General features: G+C 41.3%; 1 pseudogene across 1 annotated transcript; it reads left to right on the plus strand.

Moving 5' to 3' along the window:
* Nucleotides 1-10040: 10040 nt before the first annotated feature.
* On the plus strand, nucleotides 10041-11382 carry LOC148918734 (protein ACCELERATED CELL DEATH 6-like; annotated as a pseudogene). Its single transcript, XR_016125381.1, has 2 exons — nucleotides 10041-10702; nucleotides 10821-11382. The product of XR_016125381.1 is annotated as a protein ACCELERATED CELL DEATH 6-like (transcript).
* The last annotated feature ends 4474 nt before the right edge of the window (nucleotides 11383-15856 follow it).

The following is a 15856-nucleotide window of genomic DNA, read 5'->3' on the forward strand; positions in this document are numbered from 1 at the left end:
ACAACCTAGTATCCTTTTTCTTTTTGAAATCGACAACCTAGTATTTTATCGAAAGTGACTGTGAGGACCGAATTCCTCTGAACCTAGAATGAATCCTGTGGAAATTCCGACATCACACCAATGTCGGGCCCACTACTAAAGGCCGAGACTTTCTACCAAAATTTTGGCAGAGTCTCCTATAAATTGAACATTTCCCAAAAATTTTAACATGGATAAAGCACATTTAATATCACCAACTGGTAGCATGCATAAGATAATTTCATGCAATTCACATAATTTGTAACAACCCAAACCAAAAATTAATATTTAATTATTAATTTATTAGAGGAAAAGACTAAAATGCCCTTAAAATATTTTATTCAGGAAAAGGTTGACTTTTTGACCGAGAAAGAATTTGACCGTTTCACTTACACCGTTGCGTAGAGCGCGACGAAATGAGTCCGTAGACACGTATTAGGCTCGAATCGGAATTATAACGAAGAAATTACGGTCAAAATACGCTCAAGGGCAAAATGGTAATTTTGGGAAATCAGGATTTTTCTTAAAACCCTCGTTTCTCTCTCTCCGTCGCGATCTCCTCCCCCTGTTCTGTCCGATCGGTCCTCTCCTCCCAACCACCGCCACAGGCCACCCGACCCATCGGACTGACCAGACCACCGGCGTCACTCCGCCGACCTAGCCGATCACCTTCCGCCGCTGCCGCCTCGAACCGTCGGAAAAACCATGATTTCCGACCGATTTTTGACAGAACTTTGGCCAGCGATTTCTCCCTCCTCCGGCCACCAATCCGGTCGTGTGAGGTATGAATTTCTAGCTATTTTTCATGATCTAGCTGATGGTTGAGTAGGATTTGAGGAATTTCTAGCGTGAGAAGGTTAATTTCGAACCTAGGGTTCGACCGGTTTTGAGATCGCGTTTTCAGCCTCTTCCGGCCACTTTTTGGGGTAGGTCCCAGAACAAAAGTGACTCCAAATAGGGTGTTATACCTAGGATAGGAGTCTTGAGCCTAGTTGTTGAGTTTCTTGGGCGGCGTTATCGCTTAGGGCCAGCGTGTGACGGCGCGATGGGCAGATTGGTCGAGACCCATTCAGTCCCGAGTGATCCTTGGGTCGTCACGAGCGCGTAGGAATTCGTGGATTTTATTTGATTACCGTTTGAACCCGAACGGATCTCGCCTAGTATGTGAGTTTCGGGTTCCAGGTTTGAGCCGTTGGATCATTGTTAGGTCCAAGTAGGTTAATCTAGGTATTTCGAGGATCGTATAGTATTTGTGGATCGTAAAACGAAGTCCCGGATACTCAGAAATGTCACCCTAGAATAGGTTCTACGGTTAAGTAAACCGATTACAAATTAACGAACGATTGCGGTCAAGAACAGAGGAGAGAACTACGTGTGGCTTGATCCCTCGATGAATGCGTAGGCAGCCTCTGATTAGACGCAGCCACGAGTTAGGGCCCGAATTTGTGTTAGCGTTTTACGGTCATTTTGGTCATTTTGACCCACAGTCACCAAGTGTTAGTTCTAAGCAGTTTCGACCGGTTCCAAAGTGGAAATTGGATCAGTCGTTTCAATTGGTATCGAGCATTAGGTTAACTTCACATGAACTGCATTACATATGCATCCGTATTTTCTGAAATTGCTGGACAATGATTAGGTTGTTTTTTTTCCAATTGTTATTTCAATTGTTATTTTATTTTATTGCATTGGTGTGATTGGGAAAACAGATATCCAGAAGGATTTGAAAAATTTGTTGAGGTTTTCATATAAATTTTTTGTTATATATGTTATTGTATATACACACCTATGTCGAGAATTGAAGTTAGCAAAGTGAGTATTTAATTATCTGTTCTTTATCACCTATTTATATTTGTTTAGGTAACTCATTGTGTTGTCAGAGTATAAAGTAGTTGATGCATATATTCAGGAGTTGAAAAGGAGGAAATTTAATTTTTTTTGGTTTTCATCAGATTTTGGTACATATAAATATATGTATATATTTATGTATATATGATTATATTTTAAGCTCAGTTGAAAACCAATTTATTGAAAGTTGTGAAAATAGCAGATTATGGCTTTCAAACCCACCGTGAGGGTACCCCCCGTTGCCTTGAGCAGTTATTTTGCCCCACGAGTTCGGGACTGATCGATTATTTTGCCCCACGAGTTCGGGGCGCTGGCCGTGTGGTGCCAGTTGTGCTCGGATTGAGAGGTTGTCTCGAGACTGCTAGTTTGCGGATCAGTGACTACGGTCCCCGAGTCTGCGATTCGGCTCGGGTTGACTTTGTGTCACCGAGACCTGCAGAGGAATTGACGGATAACGGGAATTGTGGAATATCGAGGTGTGGATCGGATATGAAGTGCGCCTAGGTGGAAGGATTTTATCTGATTACCATTATTTTCTTAAGCATTACATCTATATATGTATATATATACACGCATGGTTACTTATGAATTTTAAATGAGTTCGATGCAAGTTTATTCAAAGTTTGTTTATTTCATTTTATTTTCATCCAGGGTTCTTTAATTTATCTTATTTTATGTTACTTAAATTGTTGACTGTAATTTTTATTGTTGGTTATGATATTAAACAGTTCAAGTATTTCTAGCATATTTTGCCCCACGAATATTACGATTATCGGTTGTGGGAGCGAATTGTGGATCGAGTTGACAGATGTCTCTGAGTCAGCCAGGATTACAGAACATGATGAGTTATATATATTCAGTATTTTTTTTCAGCAGAATTATTAATTGATAAGTCATGCATGAATAAGAATGCATAAGTTAGCATGTTGAATTGCCAGAGTATCTTTGTTGATCAAGAAGTTGGGATGAATTTTATTAGCAGATTGATTTATTTGAATTGTTGTGGCCTGAGGCCAAAATATTATGATGCTTGATTATTTGGATATGATTTAATGCATCTTTGGCAGATGAGTTATATAAATATATATCCTTGTTTTACAGCCGAATATTTTTGGGAATGCTCAGTTCTGGGAGACTGCAATTTTGGTAGAAATCGTGACTTGCATTTCAGTTAATTACAATTAAGAAGGGCAAATTAGTCTTTTGTGCCCAACATTAGCCAGTGTCAGATACTCAAAGGGAAAAAGGGTTTTAGTGATTATCAGTTAAGAGATTTTTAAGTCTATCGAAATTCAGTAAATTAGCAAATCTTTTCAGAGTTTTATATTTCCTTAAGCCAGCTCAGGTATTCAGATATAAATGTATGGTCCTCAGATTTTATTGATTACCCTATAGATACAGTTATTGAGAGGCAAGTAGTGAGTACAGATACTAGAGGGACAGCTTGAGAACCAATGTAGTAGGCTTAGTACCCTTACCCTCCGTTAGAGGGAAAGTAAATTTCGAGGACGAAATTTTATAAGGGGGGAAGATTGTAACAACCCAAACCAAAAATTAATATTTAATTATTAATTTATTAGAGGAAAAGACTAAAATGCCCTTAAAATATTTTATTCAGGAAAAGGTTGACTTTTTGACCGAGAAAGAATTTGACTGTTTCACTTACACCGTTGCGTAGAGCGCGACGAAACGAGTCCGTAGACATGTATTATGCTCGAATCGGAATTATAACGAAGAAATTACGGTCAAAATACGCTCAAAGGCAAAATGGTAATTTTGGGAAATCAGGATTTTTCTTAAAAACCCTCCTCTCTCTCCCGTCGCGATCTCCTCCCCTGTTCTGTCCGATCGGTCCTCTCCTCCCAGCCACCGCCACAGGCCACCCCGACTCATCGGACCGGACCCGGGACCACCGGCGTCACTCCGCCGACCTAGCCCGGCCACCTTCCCGCTGCCGCCTCGAACCGTCGGAAAAACCATGATTTCCGACCGGTTTTGATGAACTTTGGCCAGCAATTTCTCCCTCCTCCGGCCACCAATCCGGTCGTGTGAGGTATGAATTTCTAAGCTATTTTTCATGATCTAGCTGATGGTTGAGTAGGATTTGAGGAATTTCTAGCGTGAGAGGGTTAATTTCGAACCTAGGGCTCGGCCAGTTTTGAGATCGCGTTTTCAGCCTCTTCCGGCCACTTTTTGGGGTAGGTCCCAGAACAAAAGTGACTCCAAATAGGGTGTTATACCCAGGATAGGAGTCTTGAGCCTAGTTGTTGAGTTTTTTGGGCGGCGTTATCGCTTAGGACACCCACGCTTTGGCGCGTGTGGCGGCAGCGTGGGCGATTGGTCGAGACCCCATTCGTCCCAGTGATCCTTGGGTCGTCACGAGCGCGTAGGAATTCGTGAATTTTATTTCGATTACCGTTTGAACCCGAACGGATCTCGCCTAGTATGTGAGTTTGAGTTCAGCAGGTTTGAGCCGTTGGATCGTTGTTAGGTCCAAGTAGGTTAATCTAGGTATTTCAGGATCGTATAGTATTTGACGGATCATAAAACGGAGTCCCGAATACTCCGAAATGTCAGCCCTAGAATAGGTTCTACGGTTAAGTAAACCGATTACAAATTAACGAACCGATTGCAGGTCAAGAACAGAGGAGAGAACTACGTGTGGCTTGATCCTCGATGAAATGCGTGGCGACATCTGATTACGGCGCGACCACGAGTTAAGGCCCGAATTTGTGTTAGCGTTTTCGTCATTTTGGTCATTTTTGACCCACTGTCACCAGTGTCGATTTTAAAAGGTTTCGACCGGATTCCAAAGTGGAAATTGGATCAGGTCGTTTCATAATTGGCCTCCGACCTTCAAATAATCCCTAACCAGACTACCAACAAAGTCCTTAAGGCCAAGAATACCTTAACCAAGGCAAATAATAAACTCAAACATAATTATGATTGCCAAATGCGATTTCCATCATCTAACTTCCCAAATATCCAATATACGATGTAATGACCTAGTCCAAAATAAATTGGCAAATATTAATTTATTCTGATAAAAGACCATTTTGCCCCTAGAATGTTTTATTAGGTTTAAAGTTGACTTTTTGACCAGGAAGGAATTTGGGAATTTCGACTGTACCGTTGCATATAGCACGGCGATGTGAGTCCGTAGACATGTAGTGGGCTCGAATCGGAGTTGTAACGAGAGATATACGATCAAAATACCCTCAATGGCATAACCGTAATTTTGGCAAAAAGGGTTTGATAAATCTTTTTTTCTCTCTCTCTCTCTCCTCTCTCGCGGCGGTGTAACAGCCGGCCACGTTTGGCCGACCGTGCTCTCTTCCGGCCACCAAAGTTAACGGGCGGTACCAAAATGGCAGACGCCGTCCTCTTCCAACCCCGGACCTTGCCTCCACCGTGATTTCGCCGGAAAAATGGAAAGAAAAGCCCGGTTTCACTCGAAAGTTCGCCACGATCTCTCTCCTCCGGTGTATTGCGGACCCCATACGTGGCGTTGGTAGTTCCGACGTATGGGGAGATTATGTGATATAATGATGAGGTCCCACGTGTAGTAGGATTTTCCGGCATGCGGACAGGCCCCATACGTGGCGTTGGTAGTTCCGGCATATGGGGAGATATTGTGATATGATGATGAGCACACGTGTCGTAGGATTTTCAGGCATGTTGATAGACCCCAAACTTGGCGTTGGTAGTTCCGGCGTATGGGGAGATTTTATGATATGATGATGAGGTCCCACATGTCGTAGGATTTTCCGGCGTGCGGACAGGCCCCATACGTGGCGTTGGTAGTTCTAGCATATGAGGAGATATTGTGATATGATGATGAGGTCCCACGTGTCGTAGGATTTTCCGGCGTGTGGACAAGCCCTATACGTGGTGTCGGTAGTTTCGGCGTATGGGGAGATTATGTAACATGAGATGATAGGTCACACGTGGCGTAGGATATTTTGGCTTGTTGACAGGCCCCATACGTGGCGTTGGATATTCCGGTGTATGGGGAGATTATGTGATTATTAGAAAGATGTTGGAAAAAGATTGTGTTTGGTGAGTTGTGATTTAAATTAAAAAGGGAATTGAATAAATCCTAGAATGTATGAATTTGTAATGGTTTGTATGTTATTGGAACCAGGATTCTTGTTGAAAGAACTACGTGTGGCTTGATCCTTGGTTGAGGGTACGTAGGTAGCCTGGGGTCCCACCCGGGTGCAGCCGCTGTCTAAAATTTACTTATGTTGTGTTATTGAGGTTGGTTCGGACCTTGTCGTTGGTCCTGAACTTTGGGTGCAAATTCGTTTGGGTTAGGAGGTTAAACCTCGCATGCTTAAAATTTAGGAAGTTAATTTATGTTATTTTTCGTGGGCATTCGTAAATGAGTTTGAGTTTAACTGGTCTGCATTGTTTAATTCTTTGTTTCGATTTAAGAGCATTGCTGGAGATTCTGTTTCCATTTATGTGAAGGTCGGAGGCCGATTATGCGAATTGCATGAAATTATCTTGTGCATGCTGCCGGTTGGTGATATTAAATTGTGTTTTATGTAGGTTGAAGTTTTGGGAAATGTTCCATTTACAGGGGAGACTTTGCTGAATTTCCGGCAGAAAGTCTCGGCCTTATTCCTTTTTGGGAAAAGAGGATATAGTTTCAAAAATGGGCCTGACATCGGGGTGATGTTGGGAATTCCACAGGATTCATCTCGGGTTCCGAGGAATTCGTGGTCTTGTCATACGAGGTTTTAACCTCCTAACACAATCGCAAGTAATTTAAGGCCTCAGCCCAAATCGTACAACAATCCAAAACGAGTTTTATACTTGTTTTGGCCAGAACACATTTACACAATCCTCCCTCAGCAAACGGGAGTATGAACAATTATTTAATCGCATCTTGTTTTCAACCGAGCTTCGGGACCAACAACAAGGTCAGAACCAGACTCAATAACACCACATAAGTAATGTTTAGCTGTGGCTGCACCGAGTACTATCCTAGGCTGCCTACGTACCCCTTGTGATGGATCAAGCCACACATAGTTCTTTCTCCACTACAGTATCACAATCCTTTATTCATCTCTCTGTTATTTTACTAGACGCCGGAAGATCCAACGCCATGTGTAGTAAAATAACGATACCCAAGTATACGGATCTTTTATCACACACCGGATAATCCAACGCCACGTGTGAGGAACTAATAACATAATCATAATGTCTAACACGCCGGAATATTCAAACGCCACGTGTGAGACCTGGCAATCACATATTCTTCCCATACACCGAAAAATCCAACGCCATGTATGGGGTCTGTCAACACGCCGAAAAATCATATATCACGTGTGACCTAACCATCACATAATCTCCCCAAACACCGAAAAATCCAATGCCACGTATGGGATCTGTCAACACGCCAGAAAATCCTACGCCATGTGTGACCTAACCATCACATAATCTCCCCATACGCCGGAAAATCCAAAGCCATGTATGGGGTCTGTCAACACGCCAGAAAATCCTACGCCACGTGTGACCTAATAATCATATATTCTTTTCCCACAACAAATAATAATATTTATTTCTGATTTCCCCCAGTTTAAAACAATAAACTAATATCCTAATCCCACATAATCAACACAACTCAACTAACGATATGGTCATTTTAATCCTCCTCGGAAGGTAAAGCTACCTCGGGAGTCTCACGATCAACCCAGGGTCAAACTACCCAACCTTGGTCAAACAGGCCTCCAGGGCCCACGACCTCTAAATTCCGATCCAAAGGTTGCTATAGGCTTTACAAGGTTTAGGATACACATCCTGCAAGTTTAGTCTGGATCGGACGGTTGGATTGCTCACGATCGCACAATCGGAAGGTTACTATAAACCTAGCCCTAGGGTTGGCATTTCCGGAGTATCCAGGACTTCGTTTTACAATCCGTCGAATCCTACATAATCCTAGGGATGTCTAGATTATCATATATTAAATTCAAGACGATCCAACGGTTAAAACCTATTGAACCCGAATAATGCACAATAGGCGAAATCATTCGATACTCAAACAGTATCCAAATTGACATCCGAGTACACCTACGAGCTCATGAGGATCAGGAGATTACCTCGGGACACAATGCCCCTTTTCTGCCCACGCGAGCAGACGTGGGTGTCCAAAGCGCGACTCACAACTCCTTCTTTAGCTGTAACACCCTATTTGGAACCACTTTTGTTCTTGGACCTACACCAAAAAGTAACCCGAAGTGGCCGGAATCGCGATCCCAAAAGTGGCTGAAATCCAATTCGAAAATCACATAATATAGGCTCAAAATTGATGCAATCCTACTCAACCATCAGCTAGATTATGAAGGAAGGATAAATTTCCATACCTTGATCGACAAAATGGCGGTCGGAGGAGAGATATCAAAGCCAACGAAGTTTCAAGCAAAAACTGGCCTAAAACCACATTTTACGGTGGGTGGGCGATGGCGATATCGGGAAGGGCGGGTCATGCGCCGTGGCTAAGCCGATCCTTTTGGCACCGATCCGTCCATGGTGTGGCGGTGGCTGGAGTTTCGAGAGAGAAAGAGAGAGAGAGAGAGAGAGAGAATTAGATTTTTAACAAACCCTTTTGCCAAAATTATGGTTATGCCACTAAGGGTATTTTGATCGCATCTTCTTCGTTACAACTCCGATTCGAGCCAACTACATGTCTATTGACTCATCTCACCATGCTCTACGCAACGGTATAGTTAAAATTCCGAAATTCCTTCCCTGTCAAAAAGTCAACTTTAAACCTAATAAAATATTCTAGGGAGTTTCACTAAAACACCCAAAATGGGAGCTGAAATTATAAAAAAACCCAACACTCCAAATACTTTATAAACACACCCAAAATCCATCATTACACACACTCAAAACCCATTTATAAACACACCCAAAAAATATACAATTGTTGACTTTGGGTGTGTTTCTATGTTTAAATAGTGTTTGGGTTTTTTTATAAATACATGTCTAGGATTGGGTTTATTTATAAATTTGTAAATATTCTAAGGGCGAAATGGTCTTTTATCTGAATAAATCAATAATTACCAATTTATTTAGGACCAGGTCGTTACGGACTGGATTATCGGAGTGATAGTCCTAGTAATGATTTGTTTCACTTCTTTTATTCGTTAATCTTAGATGGATGGTATGTGGGAGTGATTTTCGTCCCTTAGAATATTTGATCAATAGATTCCCTTTTCTCCTTCCTTGAACTCTTTCTCCCTGCAAAACCAATCGGAGTAAAAGGACCACACCTGGGGGGTGTTGACCAAAGACCCTCTTATGCCTAAGTTAGTTTGATTGATTTGTAGAGAAACAATAGCTAAAAATGGTACGAAGCTCTCGCAGGGAGAGAACCGAGTAGCTGGAGCCGTGTGTGGTGGCCGGAACCTTGTGTAAGAGAGAGAAGGAGATGGCAGCAAGGAGGGGAATTTCTGCAGTAGTTTGAGAGCTTAGAATGACTTACCTCATGCCTTGCATAGCCTCTTATTTATAGAGCCTCGTAGGGCTAGGGTTTGGAGGAAAATAATCCTTGTTGATAAAGGAATTATTTTTTCTGATTTTAGGAGATTTAAATCAATTAGGGATTTGATAAGGATCAAATCCCTAATTCAAGGCAAGAATTCCCAAATCAAATAATTCCCAAATTAAAGGAAATATTTGACCTAGGGTTTTGTTAAAATTCAGTTCCCACAGTATACATGTACTTTCCTTGCCATCGACAACTGGAAAATTCTTTACGAGAATTAGTTCTGTCATTGATTTTGTGTGGTGGAGACTTTGCTTTTCTAGTATACCAAGGAATTGTTTGATCGTGACAGAAAGAGTAAATAACAAGGAAAAAGCCTTGTGCTTTTCTAGTATACCAAGGCACTCTCAGTTCGATATTAATAAGCATATATACGCAGAGCATAGAATCTGAAATGGAAGACTTTTACGGGTACTCGAGTAATAATCATTCTTTGTATAAATGCTTTTTGTTGAGAAGACGACGATTCAGGTCCTGTGTGAGATTCTGATCATGGCTGATAAGAGAGAATAAATTAAAGAGAGAGCCGCCGTAAGCAATACACAGCTTGTATTGCAATAATTAATACGTGCTTTGCCCACTACTTTGAGAGAGAGAGAGAGAGAGAGAGAGAGAGAGATCAAAGCTAGCTAGCCATGGATCCTTCTCTGTATGAGGCGGCAACATCAGGTGATGTTGGTTTCTTGAGACAAATAATTAGAGATGGTGGTGTATCAATTGATCTTCTCCATCAGAAAACGCCTAAAGACAACAATATTCTTCATATTTCCGCTGAATTCAAGCAAATAGATTTCTTCGAAAATGTCAATCCAAATCAATTTGGTCAGCTGTTTTGGGCCACCAACAAGAAGGGTGACACTCCATTGCACGTTGCTGCCAAAGTAGGATGTGTTGAAGTAGTTGAGTTCCTCATTGAACATGCAAGGAAAATGCATCATCACATGGAAAAAGGTGACGAGGAGAGCGGACCAGCTGATAGTGAATCTCAAAACAAGTTACTCCGAGTGAAAAACTCGGATAATGACACAACGTTGCATCTTGCTGTTAGATACAATCACGATGAAGTTGTGATTCGGTTAATGGAAGCTGATCCTCAATTGTGTTGTTTCACTAATAACGCGAATGAGTCGCCCTTGTCCCTAGCTGTTAGAAACGGCACTCCAAGCATTGTTCATTGTATTCTGAAGGCGTACGAGTCTGGCACTTCTCCTTCTTTTCAGGGGACAAACGGATTGACAGCTTTGCATGCTGCAGTGACTCAAGAACAACTCAAAGACAAAGGTACGTGAACATGGCATCACCTGATGAAATGTGTTGATTTTATATTACGAGGATTTTATTTTGGTGGAAATTTTCACTACCTCTCCCCTCTTTAGTTTTTCCTATATCAACATGGTAGGCGTTGTCGAGATTCTGGTGTCCAAAAACAGTGACCTAATCAAAGAAGTTGATGCTATTGGATGGACTCCCTTGCACTACGCAGCATTCACAGGGAACATTGAAGATGGAATCTGATAGCTCTGCTTCTTATATCCTGGACTTATCAAAAATGTCAGCTCTCCATGTTGCAGCTTATGCAGGCCACACCGAAGTGATGAAAGAGTTAATTCGATATCAACCTGATACTTGCGATTTGCTTAATTCAAAAGGCCAAACGGCTCTTCATTCTGCAGTTTTAGGTGGACAAAGAGATGTGGTTGAGTACATATGAAAGACGCCTAAGCTTTCGGGACTTATTAATGAAGTTGATGAAGACGGAAACACTCCTTTGCATATTGCGGTTATCTACAAAAAATTTGATGTTATCACCATTTTGACGGCCGACGTTAGAGTGGACACTACTGCTGTCAATAGAAAATTGTCAAAAGCCATTGATATTTTTCTTGGACAAAATATTGAAGAACAGGTACGCAAAGTGCACACACAAATTCGAGACAAATAAAAACAACTCCTTTTAGGAAGCTTTCATCATCTCCCACGTTTTTTTTTCGATTAACGAGGGAGGTGAAGACACTTGGATATGTAAGTTGTTGGTGCGTCCTACCCTATAACTAAATGAAATTGATCTATTGTGTTTTATTACCCAGTGCAGTTAGGTTAGAAAGCTTATTAATTCGTTCTGACATCTTCTGTGTACTAAATACAGTACTCTCTCCCCCTATGTTTTAGGAAAGTATTGACACTCCGTTTTTGCAACACTTGGGGTCCTCCGTGGGTGGTCCATTTTTCCAACAAAAAATCAGAGATGAATTCAACAGACTGTAACCATCAGAGAAGGATACGCCCGGCACACCCGCCATTGAACACACCAAGAGGAAAAACCGGCAAGCTACTTCAAATCAGACCTTGAAAAGACATGATACCAAACTAGTGGTGACGACACTTATCGCAACCGTCACTTTTGCAGCCGCATTAACCCCTCCTAGAGGATTTAAAACCGACCGGTTTTGTTCGAAAATTCATCTTTCAGAGTTTTTATGATTTTTTTCTTGCGATTTATAACGAATCAACTCCAATACGTTTCTTGTCCATCAAAATACCCACACCTGCACGTCTCATTCGGTATTCCATCGGAGGGTTGCTGGTAGCATTTTTTTCGGGCAGGCTTGCAATGGTGCCAAAAAGCCAGATAAAGAGAGTTTCGTTTAAACATTTTCCCTTTATACGTACAACTCTACTCGATGCTTTTCTCGGTGTAGTATTTGAATTGGTGCTGGTACTTGCTTTCATAATCCCCGTGTTTATGACTCTACTTCAAAAATTGAGGGAGAAATACCGGGCCCAGACTCAACCGCGGGGTTATATTGAATTAGGATTATATATGATTTTGAAACATTTAAGTGACAGATTTCCTAGAATTGTATAACTCCTATGGATTTTACACGGATTTTTAATAAACTTGTATAGAATTTTATTATAGACTTCCATACTTTTGTATGAACTTTTGTTATAGATTCAGATATATTTGCATAGACTTTAGTCATTCTTTTTTCCCAACACTGTTCTCTGTATATGAGGATGCGTTGGGATCAAAGTTTGTCTTTGCCCAACTGTGCTTAATCATGAAAAAGGAAAAGCACTTCAATGCTGACCTCTATTGTCAAAGCTTTGGCGGGGCATTAAAATTTGGAAAAACATTCAGCTCATTGCGAGGAGAACTAACAATTTTTCAATTGGATTATTGTCATCTTATGGCAAGGGAATAGCACCATCTTCCCTCATATCCTTCTCTTCTAGAATAACTAATATAAATTTTTTAATATATATATATATATATATTGACAGGAATTTAAAGGCGGACCCATCTTGGTGCCGACATCATACTGATGCGGGCCCACTTACTAAAACCCAAGACATTCTACCAAAATTTTAGTCTCCTGTAAAATGCTCAAACCAACAATAAACAACCTGCAATTTTTACATCAATATACAACTGCCAGCATGCTTTTACAAACTACAATCCAATACAAAATGGCCTCGGCCTCAAGTAGTACTAACATGGGCAATAACAGGCGTCTACAGAATTTGTTTACAACAAGCAGGGGAGTAGAAAGAATTTATAGACCCTATTAACAGCGACAAGTTCGGGCTCGTGACTTGCTCGAATGCCTTGGAGCAACTCATGCAAAGCAGAAAGATGTGAGTGGGAGAAATAAAGTTTCACTTTAAAAACAACATAGTAACCCCACCATGTAAAAATAATGCTCTAGCATGCAGTTTCACAATTCAGAAACCAAAACTCAAGCACAAAAATCCCAAAGTCCAAAACATCTCCACATCTCGGGCTCACAACTCATTTCCCAAAATATATGCAACTCTCAACAACCCGTAAATACCCATATATAAATATATATATATATATAGCTAGGACTCTAGTATAGTATATATATACTCCTCTCCATACTAATGTACCGGGGAGACAATCCAGCGATTGTTGGGACGCAGGATTTTCGAACACTAACCGCGTCCGAGGATGAGTAGTCCAACGGGGCGGAACTCCATAGCTCACACGGCGCCAGCGACACGTGTAGCTCACAAATCTCAAATCAAGTCCTACGCGCAGACAGTATCATCACCCCACCGCCAACGGCGTGTGTGATGATACTCAAGCAATATACATACTCTCCCCATCGCGCGCCATGCGTATGGAAAGTGTCTCACACACCGCCAACGCCATGTGTGAGACCCGTAATCTCATGGCCTTCCCACCCCCACCAGCAGCGTGTGTGGGAAGCCTAGTAACTAGGGAATGGTACTCACCTACCATACTCATATCTCACAACCATCCATCAAACTCCTAACTTTCCACAATCTCACCACAACAACCTCTCATACTCTATACATAGACAATATAGATAGCCATCCCAAAATCCATATCCACAAAATCATCATACTCAAATATATATGTCTATACTCAAAATATATAGCCAAGACATATAAACATATTGGATCATCAACCAAAGGCTTATTAAATCAAAGTCACTATCATTTAAAGTATATGCACAAAACTTTCATAATTAAAAACCATGCATATGCTTAAAACAAAGTCCACTCACAAGTAATCCCAAGCTGCCGGCCCGTGACTGCAGTGATCAAAAGTACCTATTCAAGATACAATTCCTTGATTAACATCACGTACTTCCAAAGCGGAAATTCACGAAAGGAAATACTTAAATCCCCAAGTTCGGTGCGCTCACGTCCAAAGGAACATCCTAAGGTCGGTTACATATTGAATTCGCTTCCCAATCGCACGGTGATCGCGATTTCCCAAAACTTCAAATTACTGAATCGGAACATCCGGGCTCCAATTCACGATCCGCGAATTCCTACAGGTTTCTAAGAGTACCTAGATCAACATACTTCAATTTGGAAACGATCCAAGCGGTCGGAACTTATCGAACGGATAACGCACAATATGCGAAATCCGTTCGATAGTCAAACGATATCCAAATTGAGATCCGAAAATCCTACGCACTCGTGACAACCTAAGGATCTCAACAGGACGAAAACAACTTCACCCACCTTGCCAGCGCCGCACGCGCGCTGGTGTGTAGAGAAGTTTCCGCGACGGAAAATCTCCACACCAACGCTCACCCTTCCAATCCTAGATACTACTCGAAGAATGGAGCAACTTTTTCAACTACGGCAACATCCAATTCGGACGGCAAGTGGCGAATTTCAAATTGAAATCCGGCCAAACCTGATTTCAAATTCGATTCCAAACTTCAAATTCGATCTAATCCTAACCCAAAATCAGCTAGAACACGTAAAAAGGAGAAGAAACCTCACCGGTTCACCGGGATTGGGCGGCGAGCGGCGCAACGCCGTGAAAATTCGACTTGAAATTTCGCGTTTTCCGATCGGGATAACCGGTGGGTTGTGATCGGGGCTTCAAGGTGAGTCGAGCGGGGCCGGTGGCTCTTCCCGTTCGGGCTGTGAGATTCAAGAGAGAGAAAGAGAGAATCGGGGAGAGAAGCGGGAGAGAGAGAGTGTGCGGGAGGAGAGAGAGAGTGTGAGGTGAAAATAGTAAAAATCTGATTTTACTAAACCCTTGGAAAATTTACAGTTACGCCACGAACAAGTTTTGATCGCCAAAGCTTAAATTTCCGATTCAGGCCTTTGTCTACGGTTTCGTCTCAGTACCACCTACACCACTCACGGTCCCAAAATCTTCCCGGAGAAGAATTTGACCAAAATCACCCTTAACCCAGGAATAATTAATATTTTCCCTTAATTAAATTAAATAGGAAAATAAACGGGGTCGGGGTGTTACATATATATTTGCTTTTCAATGGAGATATAAACGAGTATCCCCCTAGAATGGTTGATTTAATATAGGCACTCCCATATCGAAAAGAAGCAACTCGATTAAGAAGTTTGAAAATTTACAGGCTTTGGTGCGTAAATCTTTCTTCCTGGTTCTCCTTTATTGGCTCCACATCCAAGTCTAGCCTTGTAGTCAGTTAACGTAGATAATTAAGTATTAAGTTTAATACGGAAGAGGACTCAAGTCCATACACAATATGAGTCCGTACACAGAAACGAGCCAACGACTTGAGCATTTAAAGAAGTCTACAAAAATAAGTCTACTAGATACTATTTGTTTATTGTTTATTTGGTGTAAGTAATAAAAAAATAATTCAGTCTTCAAAAACCATGTAAAGCATTTAAAGATTTTTTAAACCAACGGAGGAGATAAGATTAGGATCTAGTTGCCAACTTGCCAAGTTGCCAATTTGGAAAGAGAATCAAACCATACCAAAAGCTAGTTGCCAATTTGAAGACTTGTCCATCTTTGACTCCTTATTTGTACACACATAGCAAATGAAGCTCGTTCCATCTATTTTAAATTAGTTTTGATTTTTTTTTTAAGGTTTTTTAGGTTTTAGACATAAAAAAAATTTCACTTTTGGAAAGCCAAAGCTTTCTTAAACA

The sequence above is a fragment of the Prunus mume genome, linkage group LG3, assembly GCF_029339155.1.
Source record: "Prunus mume cultivar Tortuosa linkage group LG3, ASM2933915v1, whole genome shotgun sequence".
NCBI lineage: Eukaryota > Viridiplantae > Streptophyta > Magnoliopsida > Rosales > Rosaceae > Prunus > Prunus mume.